Source organism: Equus caballus, chromosome 9 (assembly GCF_041296265.1).
Source record: "Equus caballus isolate H_3958 breed thoroughbred chromosome 9, TB-T2T, whole genome shotgun sequence".
NCBI classification, from domain to species: Eukaryota; Metazoa; Chordata; class Mammalia; order Perissodactyla; family Equidae; genus Equus; species Equus caballus.
In genome coordinates this window covers 84,651,818-84,673,623 of record NC_091692.1, presented here as the reverse complement: position 1 = coordinate 84,673,623, position 21,806 = coordinate 84,651,818, and the positions used below count along the sequence as shown (strand labels likewise).

The window sequence follows — 21,806 nt, the reverse complement described above, 5'->3', positions numbered from 1 at the left end:
AACCAAATCACAGCCCAGGCCCCACCCCAAGAGCGGTCCTGGCAGCCAAGTGCCAGGTGGCCCCAGGTGACCTGAGCACTCGGGGCACTGGCTGTTGGAGCTGACACTCTCCTGTGGATGGCACAACACTAAGGCAACATCCCTCAGAGCCACCAACCTCACAGCTGCCAAGTCAGGACCCAGGGGGCCAGTCCTTCTGCTCGCCAACTGCAGAACCACACCAGGCCTCGGCTGCCAAGTCCAAGTCCGGCTGCTCTCGCCATCGTGCCGACAGGAGGCTCCTTTCCCTCGCCTGCTGCTGACCTGCCACTCAGCCTCCCCACAGGCGCCAGGGACTGTGACCTTTGATCAACTGTCCACACCAACCAGCAGTGCCAAGTTCAATGTCCAGCACAGCCCACTGGCTCTGCTCAGAAACACTTTCAAAGCCCAAGCCATGCCCCTCCTTCCCAGAAGTCTCTCTTCCACCAACAGTGACCTACTACGTGCTGAGTGACAGCTGTATGCCAGGCACGAAGCCAGTGTTGGCACACGAGTGACTATTTTGTGATCCTCAACACCAATCCTGTAAAGGACAATAACACGTCGCCTCCATGGAATAGAAAAGGACAAGGAACCCAGCAGTCACTTGCCCACATCACATAGTGGATACAGGTAGGAGATTGAAACCCAGGCCCCACCAGCTCCACAGGCACCGGCTGACATTCCATCGCTCGTTTCTAGCTGTAAGCACAGAGCCAAGAAACTATCTCCTCATGCGTACTTTCACTACTGACTCTTCGGCGTCTTAATTCATTAACAATCATGCCTTAACGCACCCTTTCTGCAGCAGGACACACTACGTGCCAGGCACCACGCTGTGTTCAAGACACAAAGCCACGTGGAAGAGGCCCCAGCCGCCAAGCCACTTACGGTCTGGGAGACAGAGACAGACACGTGAACCAGGAAAATCAGTAAAGGGGGAGAGGCACACACGTCAATACAGGGAACAGTGGCAGCTCCCATGAGGGACTTTCCCATTTCCATCTGTCTCCCCCAAACCCCCAGCACCATGCCAGACACAAAGAGCAAGCTCATGAGACGCCAGCCTCTTTTGAGAGCCGGCCACGTCACAGTGACCTCTCTACCACCAGCCAGGCCAGCGTCACCTAAAGCTGGGGTGAACGCTTGATGGAACATGCATGAGATGTGTGCACAGGAGATGTGTGACGGGACTTACGTTTCATAGGGAGCCCCCAAGGGAGCTGGCAGGGACCCAACCGAACATTTCAGTCCGAGAGAAGGACAGAGAGCTCAGTCCTCTGTCCCCCACAGGCGTCCAGGCTGCAGGGATCCACAAGGTGCTCAGCCGGGGCCTTCCTTAAAACCACCTTCAGCATCCAGAAATGTGCCGGGATACTTAATTCCAGAGAATGCGTCCACCAGCGTGATCCCCCAGGCGGCCGAGTATCACTGTAAATCCACAGGGCTCCAAAAATCCTTGAACGAAGCTGCATGCAGCTGACGGGCGCAGCCAGCATGACAGGTATCTTTTTAATTTCTTTCTGGTCAAAAGATCAGGCCTGGGGACAGGAAGAAAGAAAAATCAATCTTGTTACAATCACGGACCGAGAGCAGTCGTCAGTTACTCTCCCTTCCTTATATTTGACCCTAATATATTTAGACGGGAACTCACTAAAAATAATGCCCTATAGCTCTGGTACCCAAATTCAGGTCAGAGGGGAGACAGGGGCGCCTCAGGAGAGTGTCGCCTCCCACAGGCAGAACTTTCAACTGCTTAGAGCTCCTCAGAACTACCCTGGGAGGGCAGAGGGAGCTGAGGTACGTCCATCATGAAGATGAGAAGAGAAGGTTCCTGAAAGGTTAGGTGGCTGGCTTCGGATGTTCACAGCACGGCCAGGCCTGGCAGGCAGCCCTCACTCCCCTGTGGGGCTGAGGTCCCTGTTGTGAGCTCAGGGGGTTTGGGGTCAGCTGGTAGGAAGTCGTTCTTTGTTTAGTTTCTTTTTAAACACAGCCACAGACCCCTGGCATCGCTCCAGGCCTCGTCAGGTACTGCGAGCTTCTTCAGGGCAGGGCCGGCACCCCTTCCTCTTTTACTCATTCATTCGGCAATTACTGAGTGCCTACCAGGGCCCCAGGGCTGCTCCAACTATAGGGGGAGACATTTGTCTCCCCAACCTGGTGAACTTAAACCATTTTAAAGATAACCGAAGAACACATCGATACACAATGCACAGAGCCTGAGGTCCCACAGCCACCACCCACCGGATGATAACAGCAACGGCCCTTTGGGAAGCCTCTTACTCTGCTGAAAGCTCTGGCCCCCATCTGATTCAACCCCCCAACCACCCTGAGACTCCTGCCCCCTTTTTCCAGATAAGGACACAGGACCCAGACGACTACCTTGCTTCAAACCGCAAAGAGTGGAGCCCAACTCTGAGACCGGACAGTCTCTCTCCTGAGTCTGCGCCCTGATCCCACCTCTCTGCGTTGCTAGTGACAAAGGCTGACCAGGAATGGCTGTAGCTAAAACTAACCTGCAGGCATTTCACACGCAAAGAATCCTCATTTAATCCTCACACAACTCTATATCTTCTAAACTATTCTTGTCCAATTTTAGTGATGAGAAAGCTGAGGCCCAGACAAGTTAAGCAACTTTTCCCAGGTCACACAGCTAGAGAATTACAGAACAGGGGTTTGAAATCAGTTAGTCTGGCTCCAAAGCCCATGAGCTTGACCATTACACCAACTATCATCAACAGCAACCATTGCTGCAATAACAAATTGTCAAACAGTTCATGGTATAAAACAACGTAAATTCACTATCTTACAGTTCTGGAGGTTAGAAGTCCAACACAGGTCTCACAGAGCTAAAAGCAAGGTGTTGGCAGGCTGTATTCCTTGTGGAAGCTCTAAGAAGAATCTGTTTCCTTGGCTTTTCCACCTACTAGAGGCTGCTCTCGGATGCCTGAGCTTATATCCCTTCCTTCATCTTCAAATACAGCAACATAGCATCTCTCTGCCCTGCTTCCAGCCTCACATCTCCTTCTCTGATGGACCCACCTCCCTCCCTCCGATACCTTTAAGGACCCCGGAGATTACCCTGGCGCCACCCAGATGACCCAAGATAATCTCTCTATCACAAGGTCCTGAACCTTAATCATATCTGCAAAGTCCCTTTTGACATGTAAAGTAACATATTCACATAGTTCTGGAGACTAGGACATGGACATCTTCGGGGTGGCCATTACCCTGTCTATCATAGCAACCACGCCAGAGAGCACAGATCCTCTGAAGTATTTTTCTTGACTAGGAGTCACAGGTCACAGGTGAGCTCCCTTTATCCCACATAAACCCACCTGACACAGCTTTTAGAAGAACCCAAGAGAAAGATGGGCTCAGAAGGAAGCTTAAGCGTCTAAATGTCAGCCCCTAAGAGAGAAGCACAGGATAGCAGCTAAAACATTAAAGTCTAAAGTCAAACTACCAAATTTCGTAGTTATGTTACTCTGGAGAAATATTTTTAACCCTTAGTTTCTTCATCTGTAAAATGGGGGTAAATCATTTCTACTTGCCTCATAGAACTGCTGTGAGGCTGACACGGAATAATCACCATAAAGCACTGAGCGTGTTGCCGGGCGCATATTATGAGTGCCACAGCAGCCATTATTTTATGCATCAAATGGAACAGGTCTCCCTCAAGTCTGTCCTTTAGTACGGTCTGTCCCAGGGTGCCTCACACATGTCCCTCTTTCATCCTCGGCTCCTACAGCAACCAGCAGGAGCTGCCAGCCCCAGGAAGCAGCCCAGGAGCAGCATCACACCAGAACGTCAGGACCGGAGTCCTGTCGGCTGAGAGCAGCTGCCTACGGCGAGCAGGGGACCAGTGATTTATGGTGCCAGCCCCAGTTAATGGCAGGAGACAGAACGGGGGACACAGTCTGTTAAATATTTACGGAGGCCCACAGGCAAGTCTGAAGCCAGGTTTGTTTTGTTGGGGTCAGGGACATGAAAGCTCTGTCACCTGGGGAAGAATTATGACATGGTCTGTTGGGTATTACTGCAGCAAAGCAGCGGTCCCCGACCAAGGGCCGGGGAAGCACTGATGCTCACAGGAGGAGGTGGCCCCGCCACGGCTCCACCTGCAAGAAAGCACGGATGCGGGGCGGTGTGCATCAGGACTTCCAGTATCATCGAACAGGAGAGCTCTCAGGGGGCAATTTCATTTTCTCTCCTATGCGATTCCTTTCAAGTCATTTGCTCTTTCTGGAATGGATTGGCCAAACTGAAAAAGGCGGGCAGTACGAAGGGTCAGCTTCGATGTGGAACTGGAATTGTCATACGAGCTGGTGGGCAGGCAGCCTGAAGAAAGACAAACAACCAGCTTGGGAAACTGTTTTGCCCTATCCACAAAGCTCAAAATATGTGCATCCTGTGACCCAGCCGTTCCATGCCTAAGTGTAAACTCATGGAAACGTGTGCATACGTTCAACCAAAAGACAGATTGCAGGATGGTCACAGCAGCACCTTCCCAACACTGGAAACCACTCTCACCCATCAGCAGAACGGGTTTTTTTTTGTTTTTGTTTTTGTTTTTTTGAGGAAGATTAGCCCTGAGCTAACTGCTGCCAATCCCCCTCTTTTTGCTGAGGAAGCCTGGCCCTGAGCTAACATCCGTGCCCATTTTCATCTACTTTATATGTGGGACACCTGCCACATCATGGCTTTTGCCAAGCAGTGCCACATCCGCACCGGGGATCCGAACCGGCGAACCCCGGACCGCCGAGAATTGGAACATGCGCACTTAACCGGCCAGACCCAGTAGAATGAGTTTTAAAAGCACACACACAATGGAATATTACAGAGCAACGAGAATGATCTACCACTGCAGGCAACACACGAACACGGCTCGCAAATGTAATTTTGAAGAAACCAGACACAAGGGAACGTCGTATGATGTTATTTCTATTAAATACGCAAACAGGTCAAACTAATCTACGCTGTTAGAAGTGAGGACAAGGTGATCCTGAGCGAGTAGGGAAGGGACAGTTGGTGACTGCAAAGGGTCTGGAGGGGGCTTTGGAAATGCTGGTAGTGTTCTCTTCCCCCGGTGCTGGCTATGCACACAGGTTCACTTGGGAACATTTATCAAGCTGTCTGTATACTCAGGATCTGTGCACCTTTTTACACGTTACCTCAATAGAAAGATGATTAAGATTTTTTCTTTTTTATTTCTCCTGTGAAAGTCTGTTTGCTGGAATACTGAAAACATTGGAACTCCCCTCGAGGCCTGGGAATCGACACCTTCCAGCCTCCCCTGCTCCTCCAGACTGTCATGCCCCACAGCCTCACAGCTGACCCTGCCCCCAGGGGCACTGAGGCAAACATTTCACAAAGAAGCATGCTCTGGCCTGGGACACGGAACGGGACACGGAACTGTCCCACGAGACAATACAGCCCCCACCCCATTCTCTTGGCTGAGTTTCCCTCCTCTCTGCCTTCCAAGGGCTGTCAGGCCCAAATGTCATTTCATTCTTGACCCTCCCTACCAGGTATTTCCACTAGTCAAAACCCTATAATGGACAGTTCAAACAAAAATGAGAAGCAGGCTGCCTCTCTTTCCTGTCCACTATGAAGAAAGCATCATTCTATAACAACTTCCCCTAAATATGGAACGCACGGACGGATGCTCTGGGAATGGGAAGGCTGAAGGTATGATGGGTTAGCACAGTCTGGAGAACGGGGTACAAGGCACAGACTGAGCAAAGGCAGGTCCGGCCCTCCCTGGCACCAACGTTGTGAGAGGACAGAGTTCGTGGTGGGAGCCACAAAGAGCATCTCCCAGCGGGTGTGTGGCTGTGTGTCAGCCCCACTCCTCTGCTTCTCGGTCTCCTTGACTCTGTGTGTGTTTTCTCTCTCGCTCTCTTTCCCTCTCTTGCAGCAGCCATCAGTCATGTTGTTAATTTTAGCATGAGCACAAGTCAGCAGATGTTGACTCCAACACCTCTGAGAGCCAGCCAAGGGGGCGACACCGGCTGGAGGGGATGAGAAAGCGGTCCTCTGAGCTAAGAATCGAGTCAGGAAAGCCTCCCAGTCTTGGCTCCTCTCTCTTTCTCTCTCTCAGGTTTGTGGGGTAACATTTCTTTAACACTGATACCACCAAGCAGGTGTCTACTTTATCTTTTTCGGACGAAGAGAGAGCAGTCATTTCTCTGGCCATGTTCACATGATTTGTCTGTGATACCCCAAGAGCGGGGGCCTGGCCAACCTGGGAAGATAAATCAAGGAGATTCGTTCCCCAAGAAAGTGGCAGCTGTCCTCCTGCTGACAGACTCTATTTTTGCTTCATTTCAGTTTCTCCCCAACGTGTGCTGGGATAACACAGATCAGCTGCTTTGGAATTCCCAAGCCTTCCATACACACTCCTCCTCACACTCAGCCAATCCCTCCCTCAGGGGATGGGAGGACGGGGCGCGTGGGGACCAAATAAACCCGGGTGTGAATCCCAATGCTGCCGTCACTCGCTGGCCATGGGCACATACATCCCTTAAGCTCTCCGAAAGTGGTTCCTCATCTGTTTACTAAAAATAAAGAATTGAAATGCACATCCTCTGGGGTTCATCCGTGGAGGAGAGACTGTATACAAAGCGCTCCACACAAGAACCTGCCCACGGGGGCTCACAACTCACGCAGGACGTCAGCATCTCCCTTAACAATAGCCTGCTCAGCTACTACTGTTGCTGCTCCCCTCCGTTAGGCTTGGAAGATGCAAACTGAACCCAGCCCTGTTCACTAGTGTTAGGAAGAATCGGATGATGCTCTGTGCCGTGCTCAACACTGTGACACTCCTGACACAGGAGGGGGCAGGGGGGCCCACAGAGAACAAGCCCTTCACCTGCATTAGGTAACAGAGTCCTGCTGACAGTTCTGCCAGGTACAGTGATTAGAGCTATTCTTTAAAAATAGTGACATCTAGGTTTGGCCAAGCTCCAGAAGTCTTGCACAGCCCGTGGGAACTCAACAGGTATCCAGTAACGTCCAGGTGACCAAGGCGGGGTGGCAGGAACTGGGGCAGAGAAGGAGAGGCTGGACCACACTGAGTGCGAGAGGTGCCAGCACATCAGACCACAAGAAACCCTGGAATAATGTGGTTCACTTCTCTTCCCGAACAGCTGAGAAACGAAGCCCAGAGAGGGCCGTGACTCATCCAAGGTCACCCAGCTAAGAAAGACAGGCGGGATGCAGAATAAGATGCCAATCTCGAGAAGGGTGGACTGTGCACACGATGCCTGGGAGAGGCACTGCGCCTGAATCTGGCAGGTGCGGGGGCACTATCAGCAGAAGACCAGTGACTAGCGGCCCGGGAATAGGCAGAAATCCTGGGGGCTTGTTCCGAGAGCGCTGGCTATCTGAAGTCAGGTAACCTCGACAGCGCTGCGAGGCATGAACTCCTTTTCAAATGAGAACCCTGGGGCACAGGAAGAGGTATGCCTAAAGCCACAGAGGGAGGCAGAGATGGGGCTGAGCCAGGAGCCCAGGCACCGCCCCCAGAGCCTCTGAGCTGAACCACCAGGTGTCCTGCCTTAGAAGGACTATGGAGTGGGAAAGACCGGGGGCAGGCTGACAGGATAAGAAGCTTCTGGAGACAGAAACGGAGAGAGCAGAAACTCAGCAGCTGGAGATGGCAGTGGGCAGAGACTCCCAAGGCATCAAGAAGATCCACTGCCAGACTCTGACCAGAACGGTCCCAGCCCAGTGACCTGTCCATGGGTCCCAAGTCTCACTTTTTCCCGCAGTAAGTCCCACATGTCATCCACGACACACTTCTCCACATGGCTCCTCACCAGAGAGGGAAGAACGTCCAGCTCTGGCCTGAGCCGTGACATCGTTTCCACAAAGCTCAGGGCTGACAGGAGTGGGGAGACAGGTCTCCCCAAAACAACTGAGCCCTGACCACCTGTTGTCACCTGCAGGTGAGTGACAAACACTCCTGGAGGAACCTGTGAGCAGCGCCCCAGCAGAATGCGGGCACTTCTCACACGCTGTCCTTCAGGCCCAATGGGACGGAGGCCTCAAACAGTCACAGGGGTACGACGGTCCTAACAGCAGATCCCCGGGGTTACCTCACAAGAACCTCTTCTTCACTAACTAGACCAGACCAGAGATGAACAGCAATAGCAACTTTAAGAGAGAGAAAGAGGCAGACAGACAGGAGGGGGGCAAGAAAGGGAGAAGGATGCCCCGTCAGGTGATGACCAGTGCTTTATAGACAAACAGACCAGGGTGAGAACGTCAGCTCCAAGGCGTGAAAACCTGAGCTCCAGTTCTTTGACTCGACATCCATATCTGCAAAATGGGTCCGGCCTTGCGCTGTTAGGGGGACAAGCAGACAGAACCTACAGAAGCCCTTTCACACAGCAGGTCCTCAATACAAGGCAACCTTCCACTTAATCCGCTCACCTCCACTCTCCTTCACAGCCTGAGGGGACTGAGACACTGAAAGGAGCTGAGGGAAGTCAGGAGCACTTTCCTTCCACAGATGACGAACCTTCAAAGTTTGATTGTTTTGTTTTGTTTTGTTTTAGTTCTTTTTGTTTGCCCTTGCCCACAAAATCCCTCAGGGAAAGGTCAGCAAAGACCCAAATGTCAATCAAATCCCCATGAACAAAGGGGCAAACTGCCAGGGAAGCAAGCCACCCAACAGGGACTCAAGGAGACAGCTGTTGACACGACAGTAAGATCAGCCTTGAAGACTGAGCATAGACAAGTTTTAGGGTACACGCATTCTCCAGGAACGTAGCTTCGAAGGAGACTCAAGATCTCACACACGTCCCTGCCCACAAAGAGCTTCAAATCTCATCAAAGAAATGGGGCCATGAGAAACAGTCCATGTAAGGCCTAAGCCCGCAAACTGCAGTCGACGGGCTCCAGGACCTCGGTGAGCTCTGCCAGGACTGGAGCTGTTTTCAGGCCCAAATCACGCAGCCCCTAAGAGGTATGTAAGTTGGAAGAAGGAGAAAGTCACTCAGGGTAGGGGTAGAGAGTGATGCTCAAAATAAGGAAGGAGGGGGCGGCCTGGTGGCATAGTGGTTAAGTTCGCGGGCTCTATTTTGGTGACCTGGAGCTTGTGGGTTTGGATCCCAGGTGCAGACCTACATACCACTCATCAAGCCATGCTGTGGTGGCGTGCCGCATACAAAACAGAGGAAGATGGGCACCGCTGTTAGCTCAGCGACAATCTTCCTCAAGCAAAAAGAGGAAGATTGGCAACACATGTTAGCTTGGTGCCGATCTCCCTCAGCAAAAAAATAAAATAAGCAAGGAGATAAGAAAAAGCATTTATTAATTGCCACCACAAAGAGGCCTCTTTTAATTCCCCCATTAAGGCTCACACCCCAGAGTCAGACCTCATATCCCCAAATCACAGCACAGGAAGCGTAGGCACCTGGCTCAAGGTTATGCAGCCAGCAAGGGGTGGACTTGAACCCAGGACCATCAGTCTGTAAGTCTCCGTGGCCCATCCTCGCACCAAACCCCTGTCTCGCTTTGGGATCTGGGTCCCCAGCTCAGCATGACCATGGGCTCCCACTCCCTTGGGGGCTGGGGAGCTGGCTTCCTCAGCACGAGCTGCTTCCTCAAGACGAAGTTTTCCACCAGGCAACCTGCAGCAGCTGCCCTTTCCCACATCCCACACTCCACACATCCCATAATCACTCCCTTTGTTCCGACTCCTCTTTAAAACCGAGATTAGCTGAGCTTCCGGGAGGTCACGCTTGTGACTCCGGAATGCACTTCTGACTTTCACAGAAGCAGGTCTTTACGTCGAGTCACACAGACGCCCTTCACTAAGTCAACCTGGGCAGCGATCTCTACACCCACTGGGTAAATCCAACGTGGAGGGAGTGGGGCAGGGGGAGGAGAGGAGACGACAAAAATCCAACCAGCTGGGAGCGAGGCACAGAAGCCAACAGTGCTGTGCTGCCACCCAGACGCTCCCTGAGGACAGGAGCTGTTTCAAACTGCCAGCATGTGACGTGGGGAAGCCTAGCAGCTAACACTCTCCTCGTTCCCCTGCACTCAGAAGGCAAACCCACTATGTCCTACCCCATCAGCATTTGGGGTTCCGGAGACAGAAAGCATGTATGGACAACACAAACATCATCCAGGGGAAGGAAGGAAAGGGAAAAAATAAAAGAAAAAACTAAGCAGCAGAAATTCAAACCCATTCAAACATGTCAGAACAGTAGTCCAGAAAGGCACCCCGACTTGGGGCATTTAAGTCTCCAGAGCTCCGTGGGAACTGGGTGTGGCATCACAGCATTCACAGTGACGCCACGTGCACACACTGCTCTGTATTTACCAAGTCCCTTCACGGTGCAAGTCACAGTACTAGGCTCACAAAAGGTTTCTGGGGCCAGTGGCGTCCCACTGGGCTGTGTCTAAGCACCCGATGTGGGCAGATCCCTGAGGTCCACTCACAGCAATTCTGATCAGAAGGCCTGGGGCGGGGTCTACTCCACAGGTCCCTGGGTGACAGTGATGCAGGGATGTCGCACAGAGCTTGCTGGAGAAACCCTGTTCCTGGGAGTCAACTGCTCTCTTTTCAGCATGAGGTCCTGGAAGGAAGATGGAGACACAGTGAGTGGTTTGCTGGTGGGTGGGGCAGGGAGGGGCCGCAATCTGCTCTCACTGAACACCTTCTGCGCCAGCCCCGTGCTGGCTCCTGACACACAGGGTCTCGCTTTGTCCCCACCCACCCCTCGGAAGTAGTTACCAGACAAATATCACAGATGAACGGCTAAGGCTCGCCAGGGTGGCTTGTCCGAGATCAGCTAATCAGGAAGTAGCAGAACCTGGAACTTCCTTTTGCCTCATGGGGAAAAGAAATAAAAGGACAGGAATACATTAAATTCTGAAAACGGGGAGTAGTTTAGACTAGAGGAAGGAAGTGGAACAGAAAAAAAGAAAAGGAAAGAGATTATTGATTATTTGCTACCTGCCACGCTTGGCCACATCTCCTTTAACCCTTCAGATGGGCTCCAGGGAGCAAGTGGCCTCAGTGGACTACCCCCATCGGCTCCCACCAATCAGAACATTAGGAGGAGAAACAGACCTCAGATGGCGAAGGAGGAGATGACGTGTGACCTTCCACAGTCACATGGTAAGCTAATAATAGAGTCGAGACGAAAACCCAATACTCTGATTTCTCCCCAACCACCATTATAAAACTCAGTACAGCTCCCGACACACCTCGTCGTTTCCTGCTTCCTCTTCTATGAACACACGGGCACCCAAAGGGTCATGTCCAAAGATACACGCACAGTGGGAGCGCAGCAGCTCCTCAGCATAAGCCGTGAAGAGGATGGAGACCTTCCTTTGGGGATGAACAGGGTCACAGGACGCATCTAATCGCCCACCACTTCTCTGTCTGAAACTGTCAGAATGACAGTCAACTGCTTCACAACCAGCCCAGAGGTAACGCCCACTGCAAACGTTCATGAGCGCCTTTAAGTCAGAGACAGCGCACACCTCCATCCTTCAGTGCCCCTCCCACGTAGGTGCCAGTCCCATCCCCGTGAGCAGGTGACAAAACCACAATACCAATAACACAGGTGGAAATAAGATGAACTAGGACTAAGGCCTCACCCACCGCCCAAGCTCTTAAACTTTCAGCTTCGGCTACGGCCACCTCTGCACTCTGGCCACACTGGACATGTCATACACTGACCCTCTTCTGGGCCTCTGCTCCTACTGTCCCTCCAACTCTTCAGCCCTTGGTGAACCTCTACTCATCCTGCAAGACCCTTTCCCTCCTCTGTGCAGCCTTCCCAATCTTCTCATCATTCCCTTGTGACTCAACAGCTGAACGGAACCCAGTGCTGTCCCTTCCCCAGCGCTCCCACAGCATAATGGCAGACACCATATTGACTTTTTTTTTTTTTTGAGGAAGATTAGCCCTGAGCTAACATCTGCTGCCAATCCTCCTCTTTTTTGCTAAGGAAGACTGGCCCTGAGCTAACATCCATGCCCATCTTCCTCTACTTTATATGTGGGACGCCTGCCACAGCATGGCTTGACAAGCGGTGCCATGTCTGCACCCGGGATCCCAACCAGTGAACCCCAGGACACCAAAGTGGAACATGCGAACTTAACTGCTGTGCCACAGAGCGGGCCCCACCATATCAATTTTTTTTTTTTTTAAAGATTTTATTTTTTCCTTTTTCTCCCCAAAGCCCCCCGGTACATAGTTGTGTATTCTTCGTTGTGGGTTCTTCTAGTTGTGGCATGTGGGACGCTGCCTCAGCGTGGTCTGACGAGCAGTGCCATGTCCGCGCCCAGGATTCAAACCAACGAAACACTGGGCCGCCTGCAGCGGAGCGCGCGAACTTAACCACTCGGCCACGGGACCAGCCCCTCCACCATATCAATTTTAAATCCCAGCCTGTTGGCTTTTTTGGGCCATTTGCTCCGGCACGGTGACTCAATATGCGGAATCAGGATGTTCTAAAAGCATACAGGCCTTATTCTCTCCATACCACTAGCCCCACACTGAACTGCCACAATTTGTATGCAGACCTGAGCTTTCTCCATTACGGAGTCGAGAGTAAGCAGCTTGAGGATAGCAACCGTATCATCCTTAAATTCTGCATCTCCCTGAACCCAGTACTCCAGCTGCTTGGTAGCCAGTAGGTGCTCAATTCATGTTCATGTGGCATGTTCATGCACTGGATATTTACTGTAAACCCACTGTGTGTCAGTCACTCTGCTTGGTCAGAATGATGGAGACTGTTTTTAATGGAGAAATGGCAAAAATATTTCAAAGGACAAGTGGATAACGCTGAATCACTGATTCACAGAGGGAGCGGAACAGAGACATCCACAAAGATTCTAGATGGAGAACGTCCCCTTTGGGGGCCCAGGCTCTGGAATTACAACAGCCCATTTGCATCCTGCCTCCATTACTCACTGGACACCAAGAGGCTGATTCAGTATTTTGAAGTTTCGCCTTCCGCCTCAGAAATTAATAACTACCCCTCCTTCACAGGGCTGCTGGGGGGACAAAATGAGATAATCCATGCAGCGTGCATGGCGGGTCCCTCACACACAGAAAGCACTCAATAAATATTAGCTATTACTACTACCCCCCAGCAGCTCAATGCGTGAAAGTTAACCCAGATGATTTTCAGCAGCCAGCAATGCACCTGAATGATAAACATATTCCTTGTGCTTCCAGAAATTAAAAGCGGTCTCCTTTCTCACATTTTCCAAATTAGTTAAGGATGAGAAAATGTCCTTCAGTTAATTCCAGGTGCCAAGCACTCAACAGGGCTTACTGAGCAGGTAAATGAGTGGGAGGGAATCGAGGTGTGTGTCACGGGCATCTTTGAGAGTCTGCAAGAGGAGCATGCATTTGTTCTGAACCTGCTCAGACTTTCTCTAGAATTCTCAGGAGGACACGCCCAGAGCCAGAGGCAGGCCCAGGTCGTGGGACACCACAGACGCTCCAGGCTGGACACTCGTTGCTCCCGTCCTTGTCTAACCTGGCAGGAGAGAGGGAACTGGTCAACACCCGCAAGTAGGAGAGCAGGGCTGGGGAGGGGACAGCAGCTCATTGTGCAGCCAGCAACAGATCAGAGAACAGACAGGGCTCCTCCAGCCACTTGGCTCTCACCTGTCTGGATTCCTAGAAGATCAGAAGCAAGGAGCAGGAATGGGGACAAAGAATATTTACAGAACCCACAAAGGACCAGTGACAGCCCTTGACATAATTTCATCAAACATCTCCCATAACTCTCGTGATGGCCCTCGGGGATGGCAGGACTTCTCCCTCATGTGAGACCTTTAGAAACTAAACGGTCAAGCGAGGCTTCCAAGCTAGGGTTTTCTGATTCTTTCCATTAACATCCTCCGCCAAAGGACAGGAATGACATTATCCGAAAAGGTCACTTCCTACTTTTTCCATTTCAGTAGTGGTAGGGGCAATTTTTCAGCAAGCATACATTTTTAATACAATCAGGAAAAAAAAAATACAACTGTTCGGCTTGGTTTTGTTTTTGAATCAGTATCTGGCACTAGAATTTGCAGAGATTCTTCTCCTGGGGCGTGAACAGTTCCCGGTCGGAGGTCCAAGAGCACCGAAGAGCTGTATCCTCAGCATTTCTCCGCATGACAGATGTCGGCCACACTGAGGGGCAGTCGCACACGGTACCCAATTCTGACAACTCTTGCCTAGGGACAGACAAAGCTCAGGGACCCTGAGCTTCAGGAGTCCCACCCATCGGGCCCCCCAACAACGAGACTTAGAACAGAGACCCAATCAGCTTGACAGACACCCACCAAGCTATGGTGTGAAGCAGCAGGCACCCAGCACGGCTCACCTGAATTTACCCGGCCCTGCCACCAAGCCCCTGAACTCAGAAGCCAGGGCTGGGAGTCAGGAAGGGCTTAGGGACAGGGACAGCATTGGGGTTCTTCCCCAGCTCTGGGAAAGGGCCATGGAAGCAAAATAACCTCCCTGAGACCAAATTTCCTAAGCTGTGAAACAGGGTAGTTGTGCAGATGGTGGGAGCTAAAATTCAACGCTTCCTCAGAACTCGTCCACAATGACCTGTATAACAAAACACAGGGGTGGTGGGACACCGCATGGGGGAGGGAGATGGAATTCCCCTTTCCTCCTTAACATTTATTGGATTATAAGTCTTTATATCCATTGCCCTCCCCAAGAGTAAACCCCACACTTATCCTAAGGGCTGTCACTCCCTGGGAACCCTCACGGGCATCCAATCAGCAGAAGGGCAGCTGTCTGGACCAACCTAGCCCAAAACGCAGATGCGCATCACCTGCTCTGGAGCGTCAGTTTCCAACACGTACGCCCTCCTGGTGCACCCTAGAGGGGCCGCTATCCAACAACAACCATTCCTCTGGATTTCCTATTGCTGCTTTGCTCTCATTGTCTATTTTTTTCTTTGCAGAGGAGGTAGTCAGGGCATATGGTTACTCAACCCACTTAGAGGTAGTCTGGAAGACAGTCTAAGAGGACAGGAATTGATTTGACATTTCACTCTGTGGGCTCCCTGCCCTCCCCAGTCATGGGATGGAGGAGAAGGAGGTGGAGGAGGAGGCCAGGAGGGAGATGTGACAGCAGCAGTTACAAGATTAAGAGGAAAAGGAGCATAAACAGCAACACCACTCACATCTTTCGCAAACAATAACAATAACTGCTAACATTCTCGGGGCACCCACCATGCTCTGGGGGTCTACACACATCATCATATTTAATCCTCACCATGGCCCAGGAGAGGTTCACATCTTACAAGTAAGGCCACCAAGGTTTGAGGACGTACGGCCACTGTGTGAAGCTGCCATAGCTAGTAACCGGAGAAGGAGGTTCCTCAAGCTGAAAAGGATGTTTGTCTACACATCTTGAGCGCGCTCAGCACTTCAGGCAGGGAATGCGGAATGAAGTGACCAGTTTCACAACATGCCTCATCTTTCCTTCATTCAGCAAATATTTACAGAGGGCCTCACATAAAGGGAAGGACTGAGGCTCATTCTCCCGTCCACCTTCCCCCTCAAGGGGAGTTTGTGGTGGTGGCTCTCTTAGGGATCCTTCCTGCCTCTTTCTTATTCTGGAGGCTCCAGGCAACGTTCGGCCCTCCTGGGCTTGCAGCTGCATCACCACCATCTCTGCTCATGGTCCCACGGCCTGTTCTCTGTGTCTGCAGAGCCTCCTTCCCTACGTCTCTGTCTCTCTTCTCTCTTCTCCCCTAAGGACACCAGTCATTGAATACAGGGCTCACCCTGACCTCCTCTGAACTAATTACATCTGCAAAGACCCTGTGTCCGAATAACGCCATATTCTGAGAGTCTGGCAGACACACACTTGGGGGGACGTTATTCAGCCCAGTACAGTTGTCTGCTCTGACCTTATATTATAAAATACAATTTGACGAACGGTCTCAATCTCTCGGGTTATGGAGTTGCCAAAAATGGTACAAACAACCGGGCCCTCAAGCTCTCAGGAAAACGAGGCAGAAACATCCTAAAGGAAAATGGCTGACACTGTCTGACATCTTTGTTCCTCTAACTTCCGATGATAGTCAAACACTACAAGGCTTAATACTAAGTAATAAGATTTAAATAATTAATACTTGATAGCATTAGCATCATTCTGTTATTTAATAATAAAGAATAATTACGTCAGCTTCATGATTTACTAATGACCACTTAAATAATTAACTGTAATACGTAATACACAACTTGCAAACCTGTTGACTCATTCACCAGGCTCCATCGTGAACCTGGCCCCCAGGCCTCTGCCTTTTCTGCCATCATCTCTGCCATCAGCACTGTCCTAAGCTGCTTATTACTAACTTCAGTCCACCAGAAGCAACTCCCTAACACCAAAGTATGCACCGAGGGACAGCATTGAGGCAATGCCTACTGGTGTCTTTAGGAGAATTTTAAGTCATTCTTAAAGTTTAGTAAACTTGTCAAAAGTAAAGAGAAGGCACTAATATATGTGAAGAGGAAGGAAGACCAGGATGCAAAAGTATAAATGCACGACAGTTAAAATAAATGTTACTGGGGCCAGCTGGTGGCATAGTGGTTAAGTTCACACATTCTTCTTTGGTGTCCCAGGGTTTGCAGGTTCAGATCCTGGGCACGGACCTAACACCCCTCATCAAGCCACGGTGTGGCAGCATCCCACATAAAATAGAGGAAGACACTCAGATGTTAGCTCAGAGACAATCTTCCTCAGGTAAAAAGAGGAAGATTAGCAACAGATGTTGGCTCAGCGCCAATCTTCCTCACCTACCCCCCCCAAAAAAGTTATTATTCAAATGATCGGAAATTGGCTAAATAAACTATGATACATCTATCCAATGAAATGCTTATAGACAGCCTACAGACGTAACTATGCCCTACTTTCTGGAAATACTCAGTGTTTATTTCTGGGTGGTGGAACTAACATTTTTAATTTTCTCCTTTTAAGAGAGGAGAAGGCCACAGACCCTGAGGCCCTACTGCTTGGTCTTTAGCAGAAAGTGGCCCTGCAACCCCGGCACGTCACCTAACCTCTGTCTTAGCATGGCCTCACAGAGCAGCAATGGGATTAAATTAAATGAGTTAACATTTGCAAAGGACTTAGAACAGCTGCCTAGTTCATTAGAAGTGCTATGTAATTCTTTGTGAAACAAAATAAATATTTATTTTATAATAAGAGACAAAAAGAACTATTTTAAAAGTCAAGGAAAAAGCTATTGATGGATGAGGACAGACAGGATCACAGAAGCCCAAATATAATACCACCGGGATTAAGCTGTTGTCCTTTTCTTATGTTTTCCTTCTACAATGATTTCTGGTAGATTTCTCACCCTCAGTGCAGGCACAGTCTAGATTGACCAGGAAGTAGCACAGAGTAATTTTATTAGGGAGTGGAAGGTGGGTGACCTACGGCCTCTGGCACATTTACATGAAAAGACATGCCCTAAGAGGTGACAACTCAGAAGATCTTGGTTTCAGGTCTTAGGACTTGCCAGTCCCCTTCTCCTCACCATTCCCCCCCCACCAAGGCCCCATGAACCCCACCCCCCACCACATCTGCATAAGAAATGAGACTGCACATCCTCAAGGGCTGGCCTCAAAGTTCACCTGGAGCCAAGGCCAGCTTAGAGGGCATTACCATCCCAATGACCTGGCCTTTGTCAGAGAAGGAGAGGACAGCGAGGGTGGGAAATGCGGGGAAATCAGTGCTGGCTCAGCAGAGCCCTCCCAAACAGAGCATCCTCCAGGCACACTTGAAGGAGGCAGGCACTTGGAGCATGGCTCATTGTTATTCCAGCCAGGTGTCTGCACTGCAGAGGAATGTGCATGTCAAGACTAGAGATACCGCCCCCTGCGAAATTCCTCACCTCCTACCCCTCTGAGTGGAGGAGAGGCGAATGGGGGTGTTCCAGGCAAAGGAGATGAAGGGTCGGGTTTGCACATAAAAGGGCTGCAAGGCTGCAGAGTCTTGGTCCCCCTCCTCCTCCAACCTCCCAGCAAGTGTGCCCCTCCCGCTTCATCCTCCCTGACAACTTGACCTTGGCTGGGACCAAACACAAGCCCAGGCAGCACCCCTAGCCATTCCTCAAATTCTGGGTGACTGAGCACAAGGAGGCCACAGGCAGCTCTCGCTCGGTAGACACTCACCATTCAGGAGAGCAACCCACACTCAGCCCAGGTACCTGTCAGGCCCAGCAGATGCCAACCAAGGAGCTATCCTGGCTTCGGTTTTAAAAAGCATTTAACATCATCCTATACAGTGAATCCAAGCCTTACACATACACACACACACACAAACCCCTCACAGACAGAACGTACCTTCTAAAATGGCCCCAGGCCTCTAGAAGATGAACCTCAAGGCTTCGTGATGGCACGTGTAGCTAGCACAGTGTGTAGCATCTGCAGAGGTTCAGTGAGCAGGAGGCAAGGTACTTACCTCTTCGGGCCTGGGCTTCTTCATCTGTAACAACACAGGTGTCTGTTCTACGAACTACCACAGTACCGGTCACCTCCGCGAACGCCTGCATGCACTAGCAATTGACTGAGCCTCCAACACAAGCTAAGATCTCTCCAGTGGCTTCCAACGCTGCTCCCACATCCATCCCAACCCCAGCGAATGGCAGGCTCCTGTCTCTGTGCACCACCTGGTGGGGGCGGGCACTGAGGAAGGTGGGAAGGCTCTGTGCAGCGGGGTCCTCAGCAGGTAAGCAGAGGGCCTCAGGCCAGCAGATAGGCAGCAGGCCTCATCCAGAGCCAGTCTCCTCCATCCAGGCCCCACTGCTGCCTGTTGTCCCATTCCTGCGGGAGCAGGGCAGGAAAGAGGACAGGGGTGGGGTGCGGCCACATTCCCTGCATTGCCGCTCAGGAGGGCCCCATCAGCAGGCAATGAGACATATGTCCAGGAAAGATGGAGAAGGTGCTGGCCCTGAGCCAGGGCACAGCCAGAATGCTGGACAAGCTCATTCTTCCAGGCTAATATACGCTTGTCAAGTGCTCCTGAGATGCTTAAAGAAATACTGAACTCCAAGAGACCAGGAATTAAAACTTAAAACAGCAGAGTGGGAGGGGAAGGAGTGCCCATACCTCATGCACCATTATGCCACCCTTTCCAGGCTGCCCCAAGCCAAAGGCTGGGCTGTCACAAGACAGGCAATGGGTATTTGGCATTTACACAGGACCATTTATCGCACGGATCTCAGAACACTTGGTTACACAAGGCATCCCTGCCAGGTCACCAGGAAGGCCTCAGTGGCCCTTGTCACTGATGATCACGCCCAAATAAGGGATTGCCTATCAGGGCCACACCCAAAAAACACATCCCTCTGTGGTCTCCAGCTCCCACTCCCCACGGGGCAGGACGCCAGCTGTGGCCACCAAATGCTTCATCTACTGCATTAGCTTCTTAGGGCTGCTGGGACCAATTACTTCAAGCTTAGCACCTTAAATGCACACAAATTTACTATCTTACAGTTCTAGAGATGAACAGTCCAAAAGGGGTCTCACTGAGTGTTAGAAGGGCCACACTCCCTCCTGGAGGAAAAGGCACAATTCCATGCCTTTTCCACCTTCTAGAGGTCGCTCATATTCCTTGGCTCACGGCCCCTTCCTCCATCTTCAAAGCCGGCAACGTCACTTCTCACAGCACATCACACTGACCTCCTTTGCTGCCTCCCTCCTCCACTTCTAAGGACACCTGTGATGACACTGGAATCATCAGAAAATCCAGGACAACCTCCCTATCTTAAGGTCAGTTTTAATTCCACCTACAACCTTAATTCCTGTTGGCCACATAATGTGTTTAATATTCACAGTTCCAGAGATTAGGGTGTCAACATCTTTGGAGAGAGCACTATCCTGCCTACTTATCCATATTCATCACATTCATGCCCCAGGATGCTTTTAATACCTGCAAACTCCCCCAGATTGGTACCTACCACCTTCCCCCTGAAAAAGCCCAGCTGGCCCTGACCCCAGCAGCTTCTGGATGGTTCCAACCACCTCCTCATCCCAGGATCCTCACCCAACCTATGTGGCTGTGACCCTCCCTAATGCCCACTTCATGGATGGATGAGGAAACAGTGGCAAAAGACTCACCTGGGGGCCACCCAGCTCCAAGCAGGGAGCCTGTGATTGGAATGCGGGTCTTCAAGCCGGCATGCTCTCCATCACCCCGCGTGGACCCCAAGGACTAGGAATGGTTCTGGACTAGTGCGTTTAGCCTCCTAGTGGGGTCCCTTCCAGCGCAGGGGTGGTCTCTGCCACCCCCGTGTGGTGCTCGACTGGGCAGGAGGACCTCCTGAGTTCTCACTGACTCTGCTGAGAACTTCCCAATGTTAGAAATTTTCTGCCAAATTCAACATGTCGATTATGAACACGGGGGTGGGGGTGGGGGACACACAAAAGTAAACCAACATCCAGAGAGCACTTGCTAAGAGGCAGGAATGGGCACCAATCACTGAATCTGCCCACAAACCCTGAGAGTAGGCCTAACAGTTCCACTTTACTGGCAGGAGGCTGGGTCTCCCAGAGACGGGTAGCCTGCCCAGACTCAAGCAGCAGGGGATTGGGAGCACCCCGATTCGAGCTGGCAGGCTCCCTCACTTTGACCAGGAGGCCTCCCCCATCCCTGCCCCCCCCCCCCCCCAGGAACCAAGCATTCCACCCCTATGGAAGACCCTCCCTCCCTGCCCACCTGGGCTTCTCCCGCCAGTAGGACGGGCTCCAGGAGTGGCGGCACCAGAGTGCTCTGTCGGGTTCATGCCTCAGCTTGTGACAAAGGAAGCTTCTTTCCCCTTCCATGGCCAGCCTGGGGGAAGCCACACCAGGTGCAGAGTGAGGGTGTAGCCAAGCAGAGGGCGCAGCCGGCTGTCACTCGGCACTCACCTGCAAGCCAGTCCAAACCTTTCCCCTGGATCTTGCTCTGTCCTCTCTGAGCCTAAATAACCCGGAATGACCGTGCCAGTGGGGTGTAGGGACAAGGCCCTGCCACATAGGCCGACCTCTGCTCCACTCACCTAGACAACAAAGCAAAGCCCTCACTGCAGGTGCAAAACATCCTGAAGGATCCAGCTCAAAGGAGGGCTCACACACCTGATCAAGTCCCAGATCGGCCACATCGAAGCTGGGTGGCCTCAGGCAAGTCACTCAACCACTCTAGGCATTCATTTCCAAGCACTGCTCTAGGGGCCGAGGTAACGCATACGATGCAATAAGAGACATGGTCCCTGCTCTCAAATAGATTCGAGTCCATCAGAGAAGCAGGCATCAAGCCAATGTTCACACAAGCATCCTCTAAGTTAGAAACTGCAGCTGATGCTGTGAAGATGTCCACCCAACCCCAGGACTAGTTAATCTGGGGGTTCCAGGCGGAGGTCTCTGAAGAACGGACACTTACACTGACACCTGAAAGTCAGCAGGGTTTCTTAGTTGCTTATGAAGAAAGAAAGGAAGAGAGAGGAGGGAAGCTCCTTGGCAAATGCCACTTCTGTGGGAACACTGAGAACTGGCAACTGCCCAGATTAATGAGACAGGGCCCACATTCACTTGCAAAGGCTGATTTTGCCACCACAATCAGATGCAGATTTGTAAAGAACTGCCCCCACAGAAAGGAAGGCAGCCATTCCTGGAACAGCGCGCCTGACAAAGAGTCTGGTGGGGGCCCCCCATCTGCAAAATTCACAAGTTAATCAAGACTGGTCTTACAAATCAATGAGGAAAAAAACTGCCAACACCCCAAAGGAAATGACCAGTTGAGAAAA

General features: G+C 51.4%; 1 long non-coding RNA gene across 7 annotated transcripts in view; it reads right to left on the bottom strand.

The window, feature by feature from the left end:
• LOC102149248 (uncharacterized) overlaps nt 1-21,806 on the bottom strand; it is a 231,144-nt gene that overhangs the window by 162,697 nt on the left and 46,641 nt on the right. For 3 of the 7 annotated variants that reach the window (XR_011421414.1, XR_011421415.1, XR_002810480.2), the window contains exons 2-3: nt 10,480-10,616; nt 1,220-1,562 (exon numbers count right to left, since the gene is read on the bottom strand). This is a non-coding gene — a long non-coding RNA (uncharacterized lncRNA). Of the gene's footprint in view, nt 1-1,219; nt 1,563-10,479; nt 10,617-10,774; nt 10,894-21,806 lie in introns of those variants that run through there. The other 4 variants (XR_011421419.1, XR_011421418.1, XR_011421417.1 and 1 more) reach the window with 2 other exon arrangements.